General features: G+C 39.4%; 1 protein-coding gene and 2 pseudogenes across 3 annotated transcripts in view; 2 read left to right on the top strand and 1 right to left on the bottom strand.

Annotated features, from left to right (window-relative positions):
- Nucleotides 1-11,495, top strand: part of Sil1 (SIL1 nucleotide exchange factor) — a 223,990-nt gene that overhangs the window by 117,700 nt on the left and 94,795 nt on the right. The gene's annotated exons all lie outside the window — the stretch shown is intronic.
- Nucleotides 1,712-2,130, bottom strand: LOC125340190 (annotated as a pseudogene).
- LOC125340186 lies at nt 9,388-11,494 on the top strand (annotated as a pseudogene).

Raw genomic sequence — 11,495 nt, forward strand, 5'->3', positions numbered from 1 at the left:
GGCACTCTACCACTTGAGCCATACTTCCAGCCCAACTTTTTGCTGGTTGTTTTGGAGATGGAATCCAGTGAACTGGCCTAGTTCTAGTCTAATTAAGACTGGCCTTGAACTGTAATCCTGTAGATATCAGTTTCCTTTGTTGCTAGGATTACAGGCATATAATTAGTTGCACTAGAAGAGGTTTCATAGTAACATTTTCACATATGTATAAACTGTATCTGATCAGTCGCCTTCCTCTATCCCTTATACATCTCTCCCCTTCTTAAAACAATTTCAATAGGCATCATTGCTCTGTCTTCATACATCCAAATAAACAAAATACTTCGATCCTGAAAAAAATTTGTAATAGACATTTCACCATGTACTGGACAATGTTAATAACTAAGCTGTTATAGAAAATGAAGGAGTTTTATTAATTAATTAACCATTTAATTTGCAATCTGTTCCTTATAAAACCTGAGTCCATACAAGAAAGGATTCACTGAGTTTTGTTGTTTTTTAAAAATTTGATATTAGAATATTATATGGAATCCCCTTAGCTGAATAGATAAGCCTGTTCTAAAGATTGCCTCCTTCTTATGTCTTTTCTGCCAGGGACTGGATAGTAGTCAGATTAAGATTGAAAACTGTAGCCAAGGTTTAACATAATCCGGCTAGTCAAATGTTTGAACTTTCAAGACAACCTCATTTCTACAGCTCTTTATAAGAAATGATTTGTTTGTTTCTTTTTGTTATTTGTGTTTTTATCGATGTGCTTTTTTTTTGGCCAGTCATGGGACTTGAACACAGGGCCTGGGTGCTATTCCTGAGCCCTTTTGCTCAAGGCTAGTGCTCTACTACTTTGAGTTACAGCTCCACTTCCAGTTTTTGAGTGGTTAATTGGGAATAAGGGTCTCATAAGGATTTTGCTGCCCAGGTTGGCTTTGAACTGTGATTCTCAGATTACAGCTTCCTGAGTAGCTAGGATTACAGGAGTGAGCCACCGTCACTGTCGCCTGGCTTTATGAGTGTTTCTGCTCAAGGTTAGCACTCTACCACATGAGCTACCTCCACTTCTAGCTTTTTGGTAGTTTATTGAAGATAAGAGTCTCATGAACTTTCCTGCCTGGGTTGGCTTCAAACCTCTACTCTCAGGTCTCAGCCTCCTGAGTAGTTAGGATTATAGGTGTGAGCCATTAGTGTCCAGCCAGCTGATGATTTTTTTGTTTAAAAAATCTGCCTGGGGGCTGGGGATATGGCCTAGTGGCAAGAGTGCCTGCCTCATATACATGAGGCCCTGGGTTCGATTCCCTAGCACCACATATACAGAAAATGGCCAGAAGTGGCACTGTGGCTCAAGTGGCAGAGTGCTAGCCTTGAGCAAAAAGAAGCCAGGGACAGTGCTCAGGCCCTGAGTCCAAACCCCAGGACTGGCCAAAAAAAAAAAAAAAAAAAAAAAACCTGCCTGGCCTGGTGGCTCACACTTAAAATATCCACCAGCATTTGGGAAGTTGAAGCAGGAAGATCACAAGTTTGGGCCAGTCTGGACTACATATGAGATATATTCAGTTTTTTTCTTCGTGTGTGTGTGTGTGTGTGTGTGTGTCTGTATTTAGACAGTCTCATTATGTATCGCAGGCTGACCTCAAACTTCCCTAGAATTTTCTTCTTGCTTGCTTTCTCTTTCTTTCTTTTTCACTTTATTTTTTTTCAACTTTTTAAATTTATTTCTTCATTTCTTGCATTTGAAGTACTATTCGATGACATCCTTAGCCTGAGACTCTTTGCCATAGTCCTTAACCACGACACAACTGCAACCAACCACTGTACGGGGTTTTCCCTCTCGATCTATTTTGCAGAGGCCTACCCACTACCCCTAGTTTTTTTGTTGTCATCGACCTTAATAAGGTTGATTTGGTGCTCGTGAGCACAAAGGGCCTCCGCCAACTTGACATACATGGGCTCATTGCAGTTGGATGCAAGCACACACAGATGTGCTTGGCGCTTGTCTAAGGCTTTGGCAGCTTCGCGGATTCCACGTGCTAGGCCGTCGTGGATAAGGGCGGTCTTCAGCACCTCTTGTAAAGCTGTATTAACATCCATTACACCTCCAGCAGCAATGCCTTCCTCGGCCATGGCGGTGGATTGCGGGTGAAGCCGAATCTTGAGCGCACCCCAGCCTCCGCCTCCGCGCGGCTTGGCAGCGGCAGGGAAACAACTCTTTTTCACTTTATTCCTTACTTTCTCTTTCTATTTTTCTTTCTCTCTTTTTCCTTCCTTCCTTCCTTCCTTCCTTCCTTCCTTCCTTCCTTCCTTCCTTCCTTCCTTCCTTCCTTCCTTCCTTCCTTCTTCCTTTCCTTTCCCTTCCTCCTTCCCTTCCCTTTCTCCCTCTTCCTTCCTTCCTCTCCCTTCCCTTCCCTTCCCTTCCTCTTCCCTTCCTCTTCCCTTCCTCTTCCCTTCCTCTTCCCTTCCTCTTCCCTTCCTCCCTCTTCCTTCCCTTCCCCTCTCCCTTCTCCCTCCTCCCTTTCCTCTGGTACCAGAGTTTGGACCTTAGACCTGGTATCAGCTCAGCTTGCTTGCTCACAGCTGGCAATCTACCATTTGAGCCATGCCTCCAGTCTTGGTTTCTGGGTATTTCTGTCTCAGTCCCTTAGTGCTAGCATTATAAATAGACACCCAAATGTCTGGCTTTGTGTACAGTTTAAATTGGAACAAAGGACATCATTCACAATCTGTTGTCATGTATAATAATATTTGTCAGCTTCCTCTCCAACCATGCCACCAACCTCAAAGGTGGTACTGCTTTTCACCCACGTAAATTCTTTTGTGTGAAATCAGAAGTGTACGTATAGACTCGGGAGATATGCTGAGAGATATTAGTTGTGGCTACATGAGAGAAAGAATTCCCAGGCTTTCTCGTACTACTTTGGTTTTCTTTGCTTGGAACTACAAAGTTGGATGAGAAAGAAACAACTGTTAATGGAAAATGTTGGCATAGCCAGTATTCATTTGCTAATAGAGATAATTTGTTTATATGTCATAAATGAAGGGTCCATAAGGCTGTGTATAAAGTGCTGATGAAGTGATTTTCTTTGTGGAACCTTTTCATTTCAGATAATTTCATAAGAAGTTATTCCGCACAGTTTAATTTTCCATGTTCTTTTGCTACTGCCAGAACTAAAGAATCTGAGTCAGTCCCTTTGCCCCTCATTAGTAAGTTATTTTCTATCCTGTCTCTCCACACTTCTGAAAGGGTTCTCTGAATTGTTTGGGAGGGCAGGACATTCTGTAGTTGTTTTTATCCATTATTTATGTTCGCATTCAATTATACTCAGCCTTTCAATTTTGGAGATGGCCCTTGAGCATTTTTGTTTCAGGGAAATAGGTATCTGTTAAAACAATTAGCTCTGGAGAGAGGGGAATTACCCATAATTCTTGTCCTCAGATGAGATGTGTTACTAATGGATCCCGGTTCTCCTATCTGCCCCTCTGGAGAGCCACTGCTCTTGTTTACTCTTTGGCTCTGGGTCTCTTAAATTGGAACTGGCAGGAGGCACTCAATGTTATAAAACAGGTTTGAGTACCCTAGAGGGATGTCTGCTTCAGGGCCCCAGGATTCCACCTTATATTTCTGCTGCCCATCATGCCTCTCAAAGCCCTTTTTCACCCCATATTTGCCTGGATTCTCAGTATTCTAAGCAGACACCATTTGTGAAATGAAGATCGACTCTGTACTGTTAGATATTGTAGTTATTAGTCATTTGTGATGATTTTAACTAAAACTAATCATAATTTAAATTCAGTCCCTTAGTTTTACTAGTTACATTTCAAGTGCCAGGGACTACTATAACAGACAGTGTAGATATGGAACATTTTGTCATTACAGGAAGTTCTGTTACACAGCACTGCTCTAGAAATTGGGTGGCTGGGGCTAGTCTATCATCACTGATGTCTGAGGAGGAAGCACAATGTCCTCCCCTACTCTTGGTCCCTTCAATAGTTGCTTGGTATGGTAATCGTCATTTGCTGGCTTTATTAAAGTCTTCAAGTATGCTGTAAACTCAGCTACTCAGGAGATTGACTCAGGAAAATCACTTGAGCCCAGAAATTTGAGACCAGTCTTCATGGGAAGTGTTACATATTTCTAGTTACAGCCATAAGAAACAGTGCCAGGTTTTCTACCTCTTGTTGTCTGGCCTTTCGTATGAGAACCATATGGTGATAAGTCCTATCAGGAATGTGAAGAGTCAAACTGTTCTGCAGAAAGCCACACCTGACTATGTGGCTGGCCTCTGTGGTTTGAGTCTTGCCTTCTGCTGCTGCTCTGATTTTTCCTAGCAGGAAGCAGTGAACAAAATAGGTCTGTAATATCTGGAGACTTAACTGAACAATACTTGCCTTTTAGGACATATATTGTAGAAATCAAGTTTAAAAGGTTCTGGAGAGTTAAAGACTATGCCACTCCATATTAAAAATGTTTTATTGTCATCATAAAGGTTATATACAGAGGGGTTACAGTTATATGAGTCAGGTAATGAGTAAATTTCTTTTTGGATAATGTCACCCCTTTCCCCTCTCTGTTTCTCCCTTCATCCTCACAAGTTGTATCATTCATTTCCCACATAGTACTTAGTGATTACCACTGTTGCATTTGTTCACCTTGTTCCTTCATTTCTATGCCCCCATTACCCTCCTAAAGATAGATAAATGAACAAATAAGAAAAAAGAAAGCAAAAACAGCAGCAAAGAAACCTCTTGTTTTCATTTCTATAAATATTATTCTATATGATCAAAGGCACACAGATAGTGTGCTTTAATGTCTTCCCCTAAGAGTATCCTCTTATTGTCTCACTGTGCATGAATGTCTAGAGTCCTCTGTAATTTATCATGTCCCAGGATATTTTAGATCTATTTTAGATCTTATGAGAGAAAACATGCGCCTTTACAACTCCATATTTTTTATTTTTGACCTCAGAAACCTCAAAGAAAATTAGGAAGTGTTTTCTGTCAATTATGACTTTGTCCATTAGTATTTTTTCAGGCAAAGGAAGTTTGGTCAAATCCTGTGTCATCTTTAGATATCTTTCTCCATGACATCTTTCTCTGTGCTTTAGTTTGTATGGAGTGTGTTAGAGGGAATGAGAGTGGAAAAGCACACTCGATAACTCAGCACTCCTCATAACCTGCCTCCCCCCTCTCAAGAAACACTAAAGCATTGTCCTAACATGTGCTGAAGATTTTATCTAAAGAACTGACTTGCTGTGGGATGCAATTGGTAGGACTTGGGGAAATATGGAGATTATTGGTGGTTTTGTGTTCTTTCAGATATAAATATATTAGTGACTTGAGTCCTGTTCAGAGCAGTGCTCACTACTATGCCCTTGCACAGCCTATGTGTAGCATCATTCAGAGAGGAGACTTTGGGAAAAGTTCTGCTTGTTATATGCTAAGATGTCAGTTTCTGGGATCAGAAGGTTTGGTTGTAGTTGTTGAGAAAGGCTAAGGACTGAACAGTACATTCCTGGAGAAAATTAAAATGATTGCCAGATAAGCATCAAAATCCAGATAAGAACACTTTAGCAAAATAGAGTTTTGTTGTAGACTGGGTCACAGTAAAGTGTCTAAAAATGTGAAATAATGTGTAGTCTTAGGAAGTGAATAAAAGAAATTTGGAGGAAATTGAAATATATGTAGCAGTTTTATACATTTTTATACTTTAGAAGTTATCTTGGAACCAAAGAAGGATTTATGTCTTTTGTACATAAAGATATTATGCATTAAGCTATGTGAAATCCCAGAAAAATTTAGGAAACAGCCTATTGAGTATAGAGAAGGGAATTGTTAAAGAACTAGAATTAGCCCCAAGGGGAAAATAGTTTTTATACTGGTGGTTCTTTCATTGCTCAATTTGGGTCACAATGGTCTTTGAATAACAGTGACCATTAGCCATATCATTGAAGGGAAATTGATTTCTTAGTACACTGTGCTGGTGAAATAATGGGATGGCTATAAACCTGACCTTTTTGACATTATATCTCCAGTTCTTTGAATATCCAACCACTTGTCACAGGCCCTAGGAACAATCATTTACCCTTACTTGGGGAGCCCAGATTGAAGAGCTTGTTTTTGGGATAGGACAATGCACAAATGACTATATCAGTATCAAGCTTTTGCTGTTCCCAAGGTCTATATATTCGGCTGTTTGAGTAGCTTCCCATGTAATGTATTTGACTTTTAGCTTCTGTTGCTAAAGTAATGGTAACATATTCTGTTTTCCATTTGTTTATTTATGGTCTTGTTTTCTACCCTAGCAAAACTTGATATAGGCAACGAAGCTTCAGAAAGGTACACATACCAGAGTAATAGATAACTCTGATTTTGTTACAAGGCAATAATTTAAGTTGGCAGGTTTAGCTGATAACATAAAACACAAGAGAAATAGGATCAGTTTATAAATGTCAGCAGAGCCCCTGAGAGTGAGTTGCTGTCTTAGAACTGACTCCTATACTGTTGTTTTGTCTACTATATTATAAAGTGAAATAAACTGATGTCTGTGAAAACGTGGATGACTGAGATTAAAAGAATAGGGCTGTAAATTAGCTGCTTCCTTTATGTCATTTTAAGCAACTTCCAGAAGGAGTTAAATGACAGGACATTAGAGTCCTTGGAAAATAACTGGGGTTTAGCTTTTCTGGAAGATTTTTCATGGTTGTCTGGAAAGTAGACTTGTGGAAAGTCATTGCAGGTTCTGCAGTAGTCATACTTATTCATAATGATGGGATTGTGAAATATTTTAGTGATTTGATAAAACAAAAATCAGTTTGGTATATCGGAGCTTTGACATACAAGATCAGCATCTCTCACATGTAAAATAAATATTCCTGCGTTACCTTGACATTTATTTCCCATAAACACTCTAGCATTTGTGGAACATTATTTTATGAATGTGTTTTATTTCTTGTGATGTGCTGTTACTGATATATGAAGAGCCAGAGAAATGACAGTGACTCTTTGGGCATCTAGGAGCAGTTGGGTTTTAGGGAACTAGTTTCAGTTTTGCAAAGTTAGGAGTAGACATAAAAACAAAGAAAACACTTTTGTGTACCTCACTGACTGCCACACACAGAGAAAAGTCGTTGGTTTATTTTTCCTCTATCAAGTGGGTTAGACTGATGGCCTTGTTTTGTAGTATATTGTCCCACAATAGAAAAATAAAATTCTAGGATCTAGAAAAAAATTAAAAGTCATGCTTCCATTCACCTATGGAAAATGCTTGTAGCCTCTAGTTGGTGATTTGTGCTTTTTAGTCATAACAGGGCCTGGACAGTATATATAACCCAGAGATTCTTAGCTTTGAAGGAACAATTTCTATTTTTAAAATTGCTGACATGGTGTGGAAACAAATCCTGAAGTGCTCATTTTCTTCCACTCTGTCTTTCATGGTGAAGATTTGATGGACAAATTCATTTGTCCCAGGAGGGCTCTGCTCAAGGTCATGTGGGATTAAAGAATTATTATTGAACCCATTGTCTTGTTTATATTGAAACAAGCATCTGATCCCAGATGTATGGACCTCCTCCTTCCTTGTAGAGCCATAATCCCAGAAAAATACCTCTCACATATTTCAATATGCAATATGATTGGTTGGATACATCTTCATGTGCAGGAAGTGTTACATTGTTTCTGAGTAATATACTTGACAATAAACCTGTGGTATTTGGAGTCAATACTTCTTACAGTGTGTTTATGTTGTACATGTATAATTTGTAGTAAACTTTTGTTCTAGTATATTTTAAAGGGCATAAATGAACCTTTCTATTAGTAAGAGACAGTCAATAATTGTATTTTTCTTTATAATTACCTCTATTTTTAAGATGTCACATTTTATATAATACAAATTAATTGTACAATTATGTATATATGCAATTATTAATTGTACAATTATTTTAACTTTCTTTCTTCTTATTTTTGCCCGTCCTGTGGCTTGGACTCAGGGCCTGAACACTGTCCCTAGCTTTCTTTTTGCTCAAGGCTAGCACTCTACCACTTGAGTCACAGTGCCACTTCTGGCTTTTTTGTATATATGTGGTACTGAGGAATCAAACCCAGGACTTCATGTATATAAGGCGAGCACTCTTGCCACTAGGCCATATTCCTAGCCCTGTACAATTATTTTATATAATAAAAAGTATTATACTTCAGTGATTTTGAAGTAATTTATTTATTTTATACCCAAAGAAGGATTATGTATTTTGTTCTGAAAAGTAATCATGTGCTTAACAATGTATAATTGCTCTACAATTAAAAAATTCTAATATGAAAAATAATATGCTTACTATAAAGTAACAAGTATAGAAATATATACCTTAGAAAATGAAAGTCCTTTTAAATATGTAGACTCTTAAAAAAGTCCTTTTCATTAGCCAGGTACTGTAGTTAACACCTGTAATCTCAGCTTTTAGGGGGCTGGCCTCAGGAGGAGTCAGAGTTAGAAGCCAGCTTAAAGTAGGACTCTTACTCAAAAAAAAATTTTAGTTGTAAAAGTAAACAAATTAGAAAATTAGAAAGTATATAGCTTGAATTATTACAAGGTGAATTCTCTATCTCATCTTTTTTTTTTAATATTTTGGCTGCATTTTATAAAGAGATACTCCCCTTCATGTACTATTTCATTACCCAATGGTACAATTCATAAAGGTAGGATAAATTGTGTTTTTCCTTATTTATAAGAATTGAAGATAATGAGTTGGTTCCTGTTCATCCTCTGAAAAGATAGTCAATTAAGGGTTTTTCCCTTTAAGAGCTCACAGACTTAAGTACTTTCATAGGATTTAATTAATTGCAATTACTTTTTAAAAATAGATTAATTGGTTGATTGATGCTGGAGATAAAAATCTGGGCCTTATGTGCTAACCAAATATGCTACCACTGAGGTATACCCACAGCCTATTGCAATTATTATTTTTATTTAAGTTCAGATTGTTTCATCTTTATAATTAATTGAAAGTTTTCATATAGCCTCCCCTCCCATTTTTGGCAGTACTTGGGTTTGAACTCAGGGCCTTGCATTTACTAAGCAGGTACTCTACTACTTGAGCCATGTCCCCCAGGCCTTTATGCTTTAGTGATTTTTCAAATAGGATTTTGTATTTATGCTGGGACTAACCTAGACAATGATCCTTCTATTTATGCTCTCCACAGAGTTGGAATGACAGGTGCATTTTTCCATGTAAAGCTTTTTAAAAAAATTAATTTTATTGTCAAGGTGATATACAGAGGGGTTACAGTTACATACCTAAGGTAGTGAGTACATTTCTCGTCCAATGTTGTTACCCTCTCTCTTGTTTTGAAGACAACTTCTTGGGCTTCGTGTGGTGGGGCTCGCTCGCGCGGCCGTGGTAGCCAAGGCCTCTTGGATCTGCGGCTCGTGACGGTCGGGCTGCCTCTGCCGCTGTCTCCTCTGCAGCGCGGGGCTAGGTGTGCGGGTGGAAGGAGCGCGGACACCGCCGGTGGTCTCCGGTTGGCCTGAGATTATGGAAGGCCGATGGTTACTGTGTATGTTACTGGTCCTTGGAACTGCCATTGTTCAGGCTCATGATGGACATGATGACGATATGATTGATATTGAAGATGACCTTGATGATGTCATTGAAGAGGTAGAAGATTCAAAATCAAAACCAGATACCAGCACTCCTCCATCTGCAAAGGTCACCTACAAAGCTCCAGTTCCAACAGGAGATGTTTATTTTGCTGATTCTTTTGATAGAGGCTCTCTGTCAGGGTGGATTTTATCCAAAGCCAAGAAAGATGGCACTGATGATAAAGTGGGAGGTAGATGAAATGAAGGAAACAAAGCTTCCAGGCGATAAAGGACTTGTATTGATGTCTGGGGCCTAGCATCATGCCATCTCTGCTAAATTGAACAAACCATTCTTATTCGATACCAAGCCTCTCATAGTTCAGTATGAGGTCAATTTCCAAAATGGAATAGAATGTGGTGGTGCCTATGTGAAACTGCTTTCCAAAACACCAGAACTCAACCTGGATCAATTCCATGACAAGACTCCGTATACAATTATGTTTGGTCCAGATAAATGTGGGGAAGACTATAAATTACACTTCATCTTTCACCACAAAAACCCTAAGACAGGTGTATATGAAGAAAAGCATGCTAAAAGGCCAGATGCAGATCTGAAGACCTATTTTACTGATAAGAAAACACATCTTTACACATTAATCTTGAATCCAGATAATAGTTTTGAAATATTAGTTGACCAATCGGTTGTGAACAGCGGAAATTTGCTAAATGACATGACTCCTGCTGTAAATCCTTCACGTGAAATTGAGGATCCAGAAGACCGGAAGCCTGAGGACTGGGATGAAAGACCCAAAATACCAGATCCAGATGCTGTCAAGCCAGATGACTGGGATGAAGTTGCCCCTGCTAAGATTCCAGATGAGGAGGCCACGAAACCTGAAGGCTGGTTAGATTCTGAGCTTGAATATATACCTGATCCAGATGCAGAAAAACCAGAGGATTGGGATGAGGATATGGATGGAGAGTGAGAGGCTCCATAGATTGCCAATCCTAAATGTGAATCAGCTCCTGGGTGTGGTGTCTGGCAGCGGCCTATGATTGACAACCCCAATTATAAGGGCAAATGGAAACCTCCCATGATTGACAATCCTAATTACCAGGGAATCTGGAAACCCAGAAAAATACCAAATCCAGATTTCTTTGAAGATCTAGAGCCTTTCTGAATGACACATTTTAGTGCTATTGGTTTGGAGCTGTGGTCCATGACTTCTGACATTTTTTTTGACAACTTTATCATTAGTGGTGATCGAAGAGTAGTTGATGACTGGGCTAATGATGGATGGGATCTGAAGAAAGCTGCTGATGGCGCTGCTGAGCCAGGTGCAGTGGGTCAGATGCTGGAGGCAGCTGAGGAGTGCCCTTGGCTGTGGGTGGTCTACATTTTGACTGTGGCTCTGCCGGTCTTCCTTGTCATCTTCTTCTGCTGTTCTGGAAAGAAGCAGATGAATACTATGGAGTATAAGAAGACAGATGCTCCTCAACCAGATGTCAAGGAAGAAGAGAAGGAAGAGGAAAAGGACAAAGGGGATGAGGATGAGGAAGGTGAAAAAAAGCTTGAAGAGAAACAAAAAAGTGATGCTGAAGAGGATGGTGGCACTGTCAGTCAAGAGGAGGAAGATAGAAAACCTAAAGCAGAGGAAGATGAAGTTTTGAACAGATCACCAAGAAACAGAAAGCCGCGACGAGAGTGAAACAATCTTAAGAACTTATTTGTGAATTCCTCTCCCTTCCCTCCCCGGCAAGTGTGGTCCTAGGAGAGGGCCTGTCAACCTTAGGTTGAAACTCAGAAAACCTCAAGATGACATCATCAACAGGTTCCAGCTGAACACTAGTCTGTGTAATTTTAAACATCTAGCAGTAAATAATTGCAGTTGTGACATAAAAAGGACCCTGTTTCTGTAGAAAGAAAACATTTTAA

The sequence above is a fragment of the Perognathus longimembris genome, chromosome 22, assembly GCF_023159225.1.
Source record: "Perognathus longimembris pacificus isolate PPM17 chromosome 22, ASM2315922v1, whole genome shotgun sequence".
NCBI lineage: Eukaryota > Metazoa > Chordata > Mammalia > Rodentia > Heteromyidae > Perognathus > Perognathus longimembris.